The sequence below is a fragment of the Choloepus didactylus genome, chromosome 2 (genome assembly GCF_015220235.1).
Source record: "Choloepus didactylus isolate mChoDid1 chromosome 2, mChoDid1.pri, whole genome shotgun sequence".
NCBI classification, from domain to species: domain Eukaryota; kingdom Metazoa; phylum Chordata; class Mammalia; order Pilosa; family Megalonychidae; genus Choloepus; species Choloepus didactylus.
Window position 1 is genome coordinate 156256074 of NC_051308.1, and position 13494 is coordinate 156269567.

At 35.9% G+C, this 13494-nt stretch overlaps 1 protein-coding gene across 3 annotated transcripts in view; it reads right to left on the minus strand.

Moving 5' to 3' along the window:
* Positions 1-13494, minus strand: part of HS2ST1 (heparan sulfate 2-O-sulfotransferase 1) — a 224522-nt gene that overhangs the window by 209589 nt on the left and 1439 nt on the right. The gene's annotated exons all lie outside the window — the stretch shown is intronic.

Here is a 13494-nt window from a genome sequence, read left to right on the forward strand (position 1 = left end):
TGACATTTGTATCCATGTTAAAAGGGTAATTCCTAGGGTAAAATGCGCATGCCCAAGGTAAGACACATGCACAGAAAGGACCAGGGAGGTCTCTTCGCTTTGGTCTGGGGCTATTCTCCAAAGTCACTGTATGGAAAAGTCTTGAAGAAGACCACTAGTACAGGTCAATCTTCAAAGACTAGGAAGTATTTTCTTTTATTCCATTCTTGTTTATTTGTTTGTTTGTTGGTTGGTTAGTTTCTGATATTCAAGGAAAGCTCTGCCATAACATGAGCTGGATACAAGCTTAAGGGACAGGCAGCTCAGAGTCTAAATTCCAGTAAATACTCTAAAATATCAAAATGTCCAGTTTTCAACAAAAGGTTACAAAACATACAAAGAAGCAGGAAGTGATGGCCCAAGCAAAGGACACAATTAAAATATTAGAACCCAACAATGAGGAGGACCAGAACTGGAACATGCCAAAGACTTTTGAAAAATCGTCCTACATATGCTCAAAGAGCTAAAGGAAAACATGGACAAAGAACCAAAGGAAAACTGAAAGATGAAAGATGAACACAAAGTAAAGATCAATAGAGAGACAGGAATCATGAAAAGGAACCAAACAGAGCTGAAGACCACAGCAACAGAAAATAAAAATTTCCTAGAGGGGCTCAACAGCAGATTGGAGCTGGAAGAGGAAAGAATCATGTAACCTGAAGACAGGACAATTGAAATCATCCAGTCTGAGGAGCAGAAAGAGGAAAGAATGAAGAAAAGTGAACAGAGCTTGAGGAAACTGTGGAATACCATCAAGCATACCAAAATACACATTGTGAGAGTACTAATATATAGAATGAGAGAAAGGAGCAGAGAGAATATTCAAAGAAATAATGGCTGAAAACTTCCCAAATTTAACTAAAGACATGAATATACACATCAAAGATGATCAACAAACTAAATAGGCTCACACAGCACCATGTTATAACCAAACTGTCGAATGCAAAGATAAAAAGAGAATTCTGGAAGCTGCAAGAGAGAAGCAACATGTCACATACAAAGGAACTCAACAAGATTAAGTGCCAATTTCTCATCAGAAACCTTGGAAGCAAAAAGCAGTGGGAAGACATTTAAAGTGCTGAAAGCAAAGAACTGCTAACAAACAATTCTGTATCTGGCCAAACTGTCTTTCAAAAATAAGAAAGGAATTAAGACATTCCCAGATAAACAAAAGCTGAGGGACTGTATCACCACTTGACTGGGCCTCCAAGAAATTGCTGAAGGGAATTCTGAGGTTGAAAGGAAAAGTCACTAGACAACTGAATGAAGCCACATGAAGAAATAATGATTTCACATAAAGATAATGACAGGGATAAACATAAATACAAGTACTATTGCATTTTTGGTTTGTAACTCTGCTTTTTACTTCCTACAGGATCTAAAAGGCAAATATATAAAATGTAATGGTAAATCAATGATTTTGGACTCAATGTATAAATATATCATTCATAACAAGAACTGCTAAAAGGTGAGAAGGTGAGAGGGGTACAGGAAGATGTTGATATGAAAGCATATGAGACCGTTACAAATTTAGGATGTTAAATTTAAATCCCATGGTAACCACAAAAATATCAGAGAATATGCAAACAAACAAAAAGGAGAGTACAGGCTTCCAGAGGTGGGGGCCAAGGAGAATGAGGAGCTAATGTAAAATGGGTGTAGGGTTTTTGTTTGGGGTAAAGAGAAAGTTATTGTAATGGATGGTAGTGAGGGTACTGAATACTAATGCTTGGAAGGGGCTGGGATGAGAAGATTAATGTGGTATATATGTTTCCACAATAGAAAAGAAGGAAAGATAAACTAGAGAGATTAACAATTAAATGCAATACATGATATTGGATGTGCTCTAGGAATGGAAAAGAAAAGGCTCCAAAGGTCATTATTGACACATAAGGAAAAATTAGAATATAGAATGTAAGCTTTATATCAATGCTTAATTTCTTGAACTTGATAACTACTCTTAAGGTGATTACATAAGTGAATAGCCTTGTTCACAGAAAATGTACGTGAAAGTATTATGTGTGTGATGGTTTGAATCTACTATGTACTCCAGAGAAGCTCATGTTCCTTTAATCCAACCTTGTGGGGGCAAACCTATTGTGGGTGGACCTTTTGCTTAGGTTGTTTCCATAGAGATGTGATTCCGTCCATTCAAGGTGGTCTTAATTCCATTGCTGGAGTCCTCTATGAGAGGACAAAAGGCAGAGACATTTTGGAGAGAACTAGGGAAGCTTAAGAGAGAAAGAAAACATTCCAGGAGAAGCAAGGAGACCCACAGAAACTGCGAGAACCATTTTGAAACCAGAACCCAGGAGAAGGACCGGCAAACACTGCCATGTGCGTTTCCATGTGACAGAGGAACCCTGGATGGCAGTGGCCTTTCCTCAGTGTGCCAGTTTGAATGTATTGTGTCCCCCAAATACCATTATCTTTGATGTAGTCTTGTGGGGCAGACATTTTGGTGCTGATTAGATTTGCTTGGAATGTGCCCCACCCAGCTGTGGGTGATAACTGATGAGATATTCCCATGGAGGCGTGGCCCCACCCATTCAGGGTGGGCCTTGATCAGTGGAGCTATATAAATGAGCTGACTCAAAGAGAAGGAACTCAGTGCAGCTGTGAGTGACGTTTTGAAGAGGAGCAAGCTTGCTAGAGAGGAATGTCCTGGAAGAAAGCCATTTTGAAACCAGAACTTTGGAGCAGATGCCAGCCACGTGCCTCCCCAGCTAACAGAGGTTTTCCGGACGCCACTGGCCATCCTCCAGTGAAGGTACCCGAATACTGATGTGTTACCTTGGACACTTTATGGCCTTAAGACTGTAACTGTGTAGCCAAATAAATCCCCTTTTATAAAAGCCAATTCATCTCTGGTGTTTTACATTCCATAGCATTAGCAAACTAGAACACTCAAAAAAGGTTATCTACCCTCCTGATGCTTAATTTGGACATTTTCATAGCCTTGGAACTTAAAATTTGTGAATTAATAAACCCCCATTGTAAAAGCCAATCCATTTCTGGTATATTGCATTCTGGCAGCTTTAGCAGACCAGAACAGTGTTCAAGGAGTATGATGTATGCAACCTGCTCTCAAATATTCAAAAAAATAAACAGAATAATAAGGTAAAGGTGGCAAAATGTTAAAATTGGGTTTCTTGGGATGGGGAGGTATGTTGGAGCTCTCTGATTGGGGTTTGTATGATTTTTGCAACTGTCCTGTAAGTTTGAAATTCTTTCAAAATAAAGTTAGAAAAAAGGTAAGAACAACAGCAGACTTATCATTAGATACCATGCAAGCCAGAAGCAGTGGAGCAACACCTTTAAAGCACTGAAAGAAAAAAAATGTCAGCCTAAAATTCTATATGCAGCAAAAATATCTGTCAAACACTAAGGCAAATAAAGACTTTTAAAATGGAAAGAATTTGTCACCAGCAGATTTGCAGTATAAGTAATGTTAAAAGAAATCCTTCAAGATGAAGGAAAATGGTACCAGACAGAAATTTGCCTCTATACAAAAGAATGAAGAGCACTGGAAATGATAAACATGTGAGCAAATATAGACCACTTAACAAAAACAAACAAACAAAAAAAAAAAAAACTCTTTAAAAGCTAACTGATTGGTTAAAGCAATAACAATAACAACGTATTGTAGGATTTATAATGAATGTAGAAGCAAAATGTATAAAAACAATACTAAAAAGCCAGGAAAGAGGAAATGGAAGTATATTGATTTAAGTTCATACACTATACATGAAGTACTGTAATGTGTACTACAAACCCTAAAAGAATCACTGAAAAAAAAAAAAAGCAAGAAAAAAGTAAAACAACTAGAAAGAGCACTACTGGTAAGCCATCAAATGAGATGAAATGGCATCATTAAAAAATACAATTAATACCAAAGAAGGCAGAAAAAGAGGAAAAGAGGAACAGAGAACAAACAGCACAAATAGCAATTCAGAGATTTAAACCCAATCTATCAATAATTACATTAAAAGATGCTCTAGTTTGCCAATGCTGCCGGAATGCAAAACACCAGAAATGGATTGGCTTTTATAAAAGGGGGTTGATGGGATCCTGAAATAAAAAAGGGGGGAGGGGTTTATTTGGTTACACAGTTACAGTCTTAAGGCCATAAAGTATCTATCAACAAAGGGTACCTTCACTGGAGAAAGGCCATTGGCATCCGGAAAACTTGTTAACTGGGAAGGCACATGGCTGGTGTCTGCTCACTCCTAGTTGTGTTTCAAAATTGCCTTCTCCAAAATGTCCACATCAGCTTCCAACGGCCATCTTCAAAATGTCTGTCTCAGCTCCAGCTAGCTATAAGCTCCTTCTGTCTGAGCTTATATAGTGCTCCAGTAAACTAAACAAGGCCCAGGCTGAATGGGTGGGGCCATGCCTCCACGAAAATTATCCAATCAGAGTTGTCACCTACAGTTGGGTGGGTCACATCTCCATTGACACTGAAACAATAGATTCCAACCCAATCCACACTAATATGGCTGCCCCCCCAAGAATACATTAAAGAATATGGCTTTTTCTGGGGGACATAAATATACAAACTGGCACAAAAGTAAAAGCTCTAAATACCCCATTTTAAAAAGAAGAGATTGTATAATTTGATGCAAGACCCAACTACATGCTGCCTACAAGAAACCCTTTAAAAAGAAAGACCCCCCAATAGGTTAATGTTAAAAGGATGGAAAAAGTTATACCATGCAAACACTAATCAAAAGAAAACTGAAAAATACCAACTTTTTCTTTCCGGATATTATACTGAATGTGTTTTGTAACTTGCTTTTTTAACTTAATATTTTCTGAAGATTTTTCTATTTCAATAAATAACGGAAGGAAGGGAAGGGGGAGGGAGGGAGGGAGGGAGGAAGGGAGAGAAGAAAGGAGGGAGGGAGAGAAGGAGAGAGGGAGAGAGGGAAGGAAACAAACTGAAGATGCTATATTAATATCAGACAAAAGTAGATTTCAGAGCAAAGAATATCACCAAGGATAAAGACAAACATTTCATAATGAAAAAGGGGCTAATTAATCAAATAGAGATGACAAGCCTAAACATTAATGTACCTAATAACAGAACATCAAAATACATGAAGCAAAAAATGGCAAGGAGAAATAGCAAATCTAAAATTATAGTCAATGATTTCAAAACCCTTCTCTCTATAACTGAAAGAACAAGTAGGCAGAGTATCAGTAAGAATACAGAAGACTTGAACAACAGTATCAACCAACCTGACCTAACTGATGTTTATAACAGAATATACATTTTTTTCACATGGAACACTTACCAAGACTGTTTATATTCTGGGCCACAAAACACATCTAAATAAATTTTAAGATTTATTCGAAAGGATTCAAAAAATTCAGATGTATACTCCCCCTTCCATAGTACACAGCTGTAGCTGGTAGTGACTGCCCGCTAAAAATCCCACTGCCCAACTTCTCCTCTTGCATATCGATGGTAACTAATCCTCACCAATAAATAACAGTAAGAGAATCAAAAGCAGTTGAGAATCTTTCTGGTTGGCAACTGAGAAGATAATGCGGAGGGCACTTAATTCCGAGGTCCTAAGTCTAGATATATCACCCCCCCCCAACACACAAAAACATAGCTTTTAAGACTTAAGGCATGAGGAGAAAATAGCACAATGAATGGACTAAAGCTAGAGTATTTATATGGAAGTTTCTAGCCAAAAAAATCAAACTTGAGTTTCACAAACTCCTCTTGAAGCTCTTCCAGTGAGGACTGAACATTAGTGTGAAACACATTCCTCTCAAAAGCTACCATAGTTTTAAAACATGGCATTGCTGTACAACTAACAGCAAAGAAGGATGAGCTGATGTTTTAAAATCTGAAGTCTGATATGCTCAGTCATCAATTCAGAGATTAGTCTGAAGAAGATGAAGAAATACTGGAATTCCTCAATTGCCTCTCAAACTTGTGGCAGCACTTGGAATGCACGGTTACAGAATTTTCTTGATTTTTTCCTCCTTGGTAATTAAAAGGGCTCTTAAATATTAAGCTTTCAAGGCCTTTGAAGATTCCTGTTAATATGCCAATACTATCCAATCTGAAAAGCTGCAGAGAATTGTGCTTTGCAGAACACTCTACTTTTTTTTTTTTTAGTGATGTGCCAGTTTGAATGTATTATGTCCTCCCAAACGCCATTATCTTTGATGTAATCTTGTGTGGACAGACCTATCAGTGTTAATTAGATTGTAATTCTTTGAGTGTTTCCACGGAGATGTGCCCCACCCGAATGTGGGTGATGACTCTGATTGCATAATTTCTATGGAGGTGTTGGCCCGGCCATTCAGGGTGGGTCTGAATTGAATTACTGGAGCACTATATAAGATTAGACAGAAGAAGCAAGCTGCTACAGCCAAGAGGGACACTTTGAAGAAAGCACAGGAGCTGCAGATGAGAGACAGTTTGAAGACGGCTGTTGAAAGCAGACTCTTGCTCTGGAGAAGCTAAGAAAGGACAAATATCCCAAATGCAACTAAGAGTGACATTTTTGAGGAACTGCAGCCTAGAGAGGAACATCCTGGGAGAAAGCCATTTTGAACCCAGAACTTTGGAGCAAACACCAGCCACATGCCTTCCCAGCTAACAGAGGTTTTCTGGACGCCATTGGCCATCCTCCAGCAAAGGTACCCGATTGCTGATGTGTTACCTTGGACATTTTATGGCCTTAAGACTGTAACTGTGTAACCAAATAACCTTTATAAAAGCCAATCCATCTCTGGTGTTTTGCATTCCAGCAGCATTAGCAAACTAGAACAAATGGCAAAAATGAATTTAACAGTATTCAGCATGTGTCACTGACCAACATTTTCAGTTAACTCAACTAAAGAAGTTTTCCCTATCTTCTGAATATATACTTGATAAAAGCCTAAATTTTTTTGTCTGCCATCTTTAGCTACCTCCAAGGAGAAAACAGGAAAACTAGGAGCACTGATGAGAGAACCATCTGGTCCCTCTCACAGAGCGATGAATGATTTTATTGGCGGCGGGTGGGTGGCAGGGCAATAGAGGCATCCAATTATGCCTGAGCCCCAATAAGTGAAATCTTTGTTGATTTTCTTTTGTATACACCCTATTGCCCCCTAAAACCTGACACCATTTAAAATGGTGTCCTCGGTCAAATCTAAAAGATTTACCTTACTTGCATAATCCTCTGATTCTAGCTTGCCGAGTCAAGATGAACTATAACTCACGGGATGGACAAAATGGAAGATATAAATAAGTAAGCTTTTCAGTGCTCAAAAGCCTCTTCTTACACAAAATCAAATTTTAAAAGCACACTGACCTCAAAATAATATAATTGTACTAGATATATGGTAGAAAGCAGTGTAAATAACACCATATTCACAATGACCATCTCCTGTAACTACCCAACCTTTTACACAACCCATCAATTCATAGGGCTTACTCTGAATGCTTTCTTGCTCTATCTTTGTATTCCCCACTAGCCAAGGAGTTCTTTCTAACTTTATTTCCTTTATTATGAAAGATAAAGTATTTTTATCAAAATTAGAACACTGAATATGATTTTATAAACTATAACCCTTCCCATACCCTGCAATGCTGATATAATCTGCAGGGGAAGAAGGAGAGAATGCTTTTCTCTCCTAGTCCTGAAAATAAACAGTCCTTAGGTCTATGAGTAACAACCTTCCTACTCATGGCCCCTAAAACTAAAAAGCTTGATTACCTCTGAAATAGATTTTTTTTAAATGGCAGTGAATTAGCAGACAGAATTCACCGCAAGGAGAATGTGTGATGGGATATTGTATTCCATAACATACAATGCACATGTTTAACAGTGAAAGGAAGAGACAAAATGTGAACTGTACAAAGAATGAAAGAGAATAAAAATGTCAAGTGTTTAAAGGGAAAAAAAAGCAGTTGAAAAAGGTGCATCTCTAACCCTTCTCACACTCCTTCCCCAGGCTGAAAGCAGTGAACTCCAAGGCCCAAGAAGATGACAGAACCACAAAACAAAAGGTACCAAAGACCCTGAAATCACCAAGTAGGGGAAAATTGCCCACCAAAAGGAACACCTAAAACATGAGTTTTTTTGTCATGTTAAGCCAATAAAATTGTGGCCCTGTTTTAAAAGCAGACAGCATTACTTTAATTCAGGAAGCTAATGAAGAATTTTATCCAGAGGAGTGACATTATCTGATTTACATTTTAAAAGGACCACTCTATCTGCTGTATTGAGAATAGGTGGTAGGGAAGCAAGTGTGGAAGCAGGGACTAGTTAAGAAGTGGCATAATTAAGGGAAGATAAAATGGTAGCTTGAATCAGGGTGATAACAGTGGAAATGTCCAGAAGTAGTCATATTCTAGAAATATTTTGAAGTAAGGCCAATGGGATTTTCCTAAAGTTTATCTGAAAAAGAATGTTATAAAAAGAAAAGTCAAGGAAAACATTAGCAACTGGAAGGACGAAGGTGCCATTAATAGATAGGAAAGGATACAGGTGAAACAAGTTGGGACTGGGGGGAGTAGGCACTTGGTTATATGAACCTAATGTTTAGGAACAAGAAATATATTTCTGGAAGTTAACAGTATATATAAATCACCAACTAAGAGAGAGTATATAGAAAAGAGAAGAGTTCCAAAAACTGAGCCCTGGCACGTTATTATGTTGAAAGGTTGGGAAGAAAAGGACACTCCAACATGACACAGAAAAGCAGCCAATGAAGTGAGAAAAAAACCAAGAGTGTAGTATCATGGAAACCAAATGAAAAAAGTCTATGACAAAAACAGAAGTGATCAGCTGTGTCAAATTCTGCTGATAGGTCAAGTAAAATGAGGACTAAAAATTGACCAATGGATATAGGGCCGTTACTGGTGACTTTAGCAATTAGCAAGAATAGACAATTTTGTAGAGTTTTGCTGCAAAAGGGAGCAGGAAATATAAAGCCAGGGTTGTCTGGGGGAAGAGAGGGAGGTCAAGAGGAAGTATTGTTTGTTTTGTTGGTTGGGAAAAATAGCATGTTCATGTTATAAAAATTACCCAGCAAGGGAAAAAATCATGATTACAGGAAAGAGAGGGAAAACTTTTGAAAACATGTCCTTAAGTAGGTGAGGATATGATCAGCTGCACAAGTGGCCCAACAGAAACACTGAGAGTTAATCTATGGTTAGGGGACTTTGGGTTAATAGGAATGCAGTTATTCTAGATTTGCTAATTGGTGCCTCACTTAGAGTCCTGGATATCTAGCATACAGGTGCAGTTACTGGCATATGGGTAGATAATTGTAAATAATTAGGCTATAGTGAACCACGATTTTGAAGTCCATCTATAAGTACATCCACCAAAAGTAGTCTTTCTGAAGAGCAGTGTTTGAATATTCATTATTATTTCAATTTTACTAAGTGCTAAAAAACTATTAGAAGGCTAAGAGTGGTAGGCAGACATCCTGAAATTAACCTTAATTGAGATCAACTGTTTCAGGTGACTACTCCATGCACTAGATATCTAGGACTCATAAGTGACACACCAATTAGCAATTCTAGAATAATTGCACTCTTATTAACCCACAGTCCCCTAAGCAGCAGCTATTATGAGAGATCTTCAAACAATTTCAGAAGTGGGGAAATGTATCATTCTTGGGAATATTTTACAGGTATCCTTGGATGGTGTGAGGCACTTGTAAAAATCACCAAATTCCAAAAAGCAGTCTCAATGTTGGCCATGAAGTTAATTCACTAGTTTAGGAGGATTTTAAGAACACACTAAATAACATAATTCTCACTAACGCAGATGACTACATAATCCATTCTGAATTACTGTCCTCATTTAAATTACCTTAATGCAGTCATAAACTTATGTAGTGGTGTTATAAGCATATGATTAACAAACACTACTTAAAATAATTAGACCCTACAGAAAATAAAATTAATGAACCCAAAATGTTAACATATATGTAACGAAAGAAGCTTCATCATACTGTTCCATCACTTATTATTAGCAATCGACATGCTCCTAAGATTCAGAAAGAACTACACTTCAAGAGCAAAAAAATTTGATTTACATACAGTTCTAAGTAACAACTAAATAGTCGTTCTCTATTTCTCATCAGAAAAATTAAGTAAACATTTTAATAAAATGAAGTATTTTCAGCCTAACTTACTACTCACCCTACAGAAATTTTTTTCATTATTAATATGCTTGTCTCCTAAATTTAACTCACAAGCTGCATGTTGTACCATGTTAATATTAAAAACAAACAGAAAACATAATCACTCCATTAAGTATGTAACACAGCCACTATAAATCAGTGATTCTACCATTAAAGGGATCACATACTCCGTTGCAAAACTAACAAAAGCTATGCATATAGTTTCAGGGAATTTATGGATGCCCTGAATCCTGTATATGGGCTTCTGAGGTTTAAAAGAATCCCTGATGAAAAGAAAAGAAAAGAGCCCAAAAGCAATCCAATAACATGAAAATTTAATTTATGATTAGAACGATTATAAGATATAGTGGGAAAAATGCATTGTTTAGTAATATAAAACTTGGCATAATAGCTATTCACTGAGAGAACTTAGTTCTATAAGCATATGAATGGTTTAAAGAGCTAAATTTAAAAAGTAAAACTATAAAATACTATAAGAAAATATAGAGAATGTTTATAATCTTGGTTGGGGAGGAGTCTTTTTAAGCAATATAGGAAACCTTGCCTAAATTAATAGATTTGATTGTATCAAACTAAAGGCTTCTATATAAGCAGACACCATAAACAAAGTCAGATTTAGAGAAAAGCAGAGGCAAGATATATGACACATTAAGGATTACTAATTCTAATATCTAAAAAAACACTAAAAATTGGTAAGATTAACTATTCAATGGAAAAATACACAAATGAAAATGAAGTAGCAACTAATATATGTGTAAAGATGTCAACCAACTAGATGTTGGAGAAATGTTAATTAATGTAACGTATCATTTCACAGCCTCAGATGGAAAAAATTAAAAGCTGGTAATATTCAGTGCTTGTGAATGTGGAGTGGCAGTATAAATTAATGTAATTTTTTGGAAAATAATTTTTTTGAAAAGTAAAATATTTTTAAAATACATATATCCTTTGTCCCAGCAATCTCACTTCATAAAGGCAGTGAATCTATCCTACTGAGAAAGCACTAGCACATAAGGAGATAAATGGACATATCAGAATGGTTCTTGTGGCATTGTTTGTAATACCAATAAAGAGAAAAGAAAAGGTAAAATAAAGGGGGGTGGGGCAGTAGGGCTGGGGAGGCAACCACATGAATGTCCATTACTGGCATAATGACTTAATAATTTATGACACACACATCCTATGGAATATTATACAGCTATTAGAATAAGTCAAACTTATATGTAATGACCTAAAAAGATGTCTATGACATTAAATGAAAAAAAAGCAAGCTGAGTAATATGTTTACCATGATCTCATATTTAAAAGAAAAAAACATAAATTAAATAAAACTATATTAGGTGATATTGGGTTATTTTGGAAGTCTTATTTATGTATTTAATTTCCCAAATGGCCAATGAATATGCCTTACTTTTGAATACACTTACTGCTGTATTAGAGGTCTCATCATCAAAATATTCTCAAATCAAGGTGCATACAAGGCAATATGAAGCAATACAAACCTTTGGAATATTCTGCTTATAAAAACTGCTTTTTAAGGCAAAATATTTAATAGTGTTTCTAACACCAAAATAAAAATGTCTTTAATGTGATTTTACACTTATAGAGAACCACAGATTTTTTTTTTTTTCTATAATGGAAATAAGCTATCTATTTCAGTCATTTCATTGGGTAATATAATTATGTCATTATACAGATATAAACAAGGAGCATACATTATACTAAACCAATTCCTTTGGTTCAGAAATTAGATTTTCTCAGAATGATATTAATTCCTAGCAATAAAGGCAATTAAATACTGGTATTACAATTTAAAAATTCTATTCAAACAGCTAAAACTTGGTGTTAACACCACTATAAAGTCTCAGGCAGTACAGTATATTAAAGGGGCACTGGATTTGGAATCAGACATCCTGGTTCTGCCACTTGTTAACTATGTGGTCTTGGGAGAGTTATATAATCTCTGAGCCTGTTCTTGCATCTGTAAAAATGGCTCTCTATGGCATTCTTAGATGATTAAATAAGACTATAACAGCTTAAAGTGCCTAGTTCAGAGTGTGGTGGTCAAATATATACCTTCTGCCTTCTTTTCCTAAGAGGTCAGATAACTAACCGGCAACATCTCTTTTAACATTCCCTTGTATAAAACATTTAAAAAAATCAAGATTGCTGATGTAAACATAAAGTCATACTTTTTTTTTTTGCCATGTGTTTGCATCTCCAGAAAATTATTATTTCCTTCACCTGTTTTGCTTTTCAAGCTCCTTTTCTGGGATCATTTGAGAATTATATATTTTCAGTCATATTTAGTCTTTCTTATGGAATTTAAAGATTTCTTTCTTTTCAAAACATGTTTTCTTACCTGTGGCTTTTTACATCTTTGGATGAATTTCTTTTTAAAATTATTCAGGTTGTGTCTTTGGAAACCACTTTCAAGTATTATGAAAAAAATGTTGGGCATGGAAAGACAATCCAAAGTTGAAGTTATTCTAACACTGTAATATATCTAAGAAATCAACTCCAGAGAATTCCAAATAGCAATAACAAAATATAAAATTAAATTTTAATTTTAATATAACTTTCAACTTCCTCTAAGAAGAGTTATTTTTGTCTGTAAAACTAGCCCATTAAAAGAGTCCAGAATATGACCCTGAATGCTGCTAAAGGGATCCAAATACAGAAGAAAAAGCATTTGGTCAACCTTCAGTATTTAAAGTGAACATTTTTGTCCCCTCATGCGAGACATATATTAATACAATCATTGTAAATAAATTGTGATGGCTTCAGAACTGTATAGGGTAAGTTTTACTCTAGTGTTGAAAACTAGGGTTATATCTAGCTCCTTTTCAACTTCAGTTGCACCTCAATCAGACTTATTTCAAGTTCTCTATACACGGCTCTTTAAAATGTCTCCAAGGCTTTTGCAAAGTCTACCAAAACTGAAAACTGTCAGCCATTATATGTAATATTACGATTATTTTCTGATACATTTTCCCCAAATCACTCACAGCAGTATCTAGCTGCCCCTCATAGTTACTCCTTAATCTAAATTATACTCCTGAAATATTTTATGCTTGCTTCTCAAATTGACGCTGAAGTGAAACTGTATGCATGAAAACACTTTACATTACTTTTCTATACCCAAATTAGAGCCTTTTAAGTTGATTTTAAGTGCCATTTCAAATCAAAATTTATCGCTGACATTCTTTTAACTCTCCCTCCCCATTCTGAGCTCTTTAAAATGCCAAAGTTCCCTACTAATCTGAATGTGCCTATATGTGTATT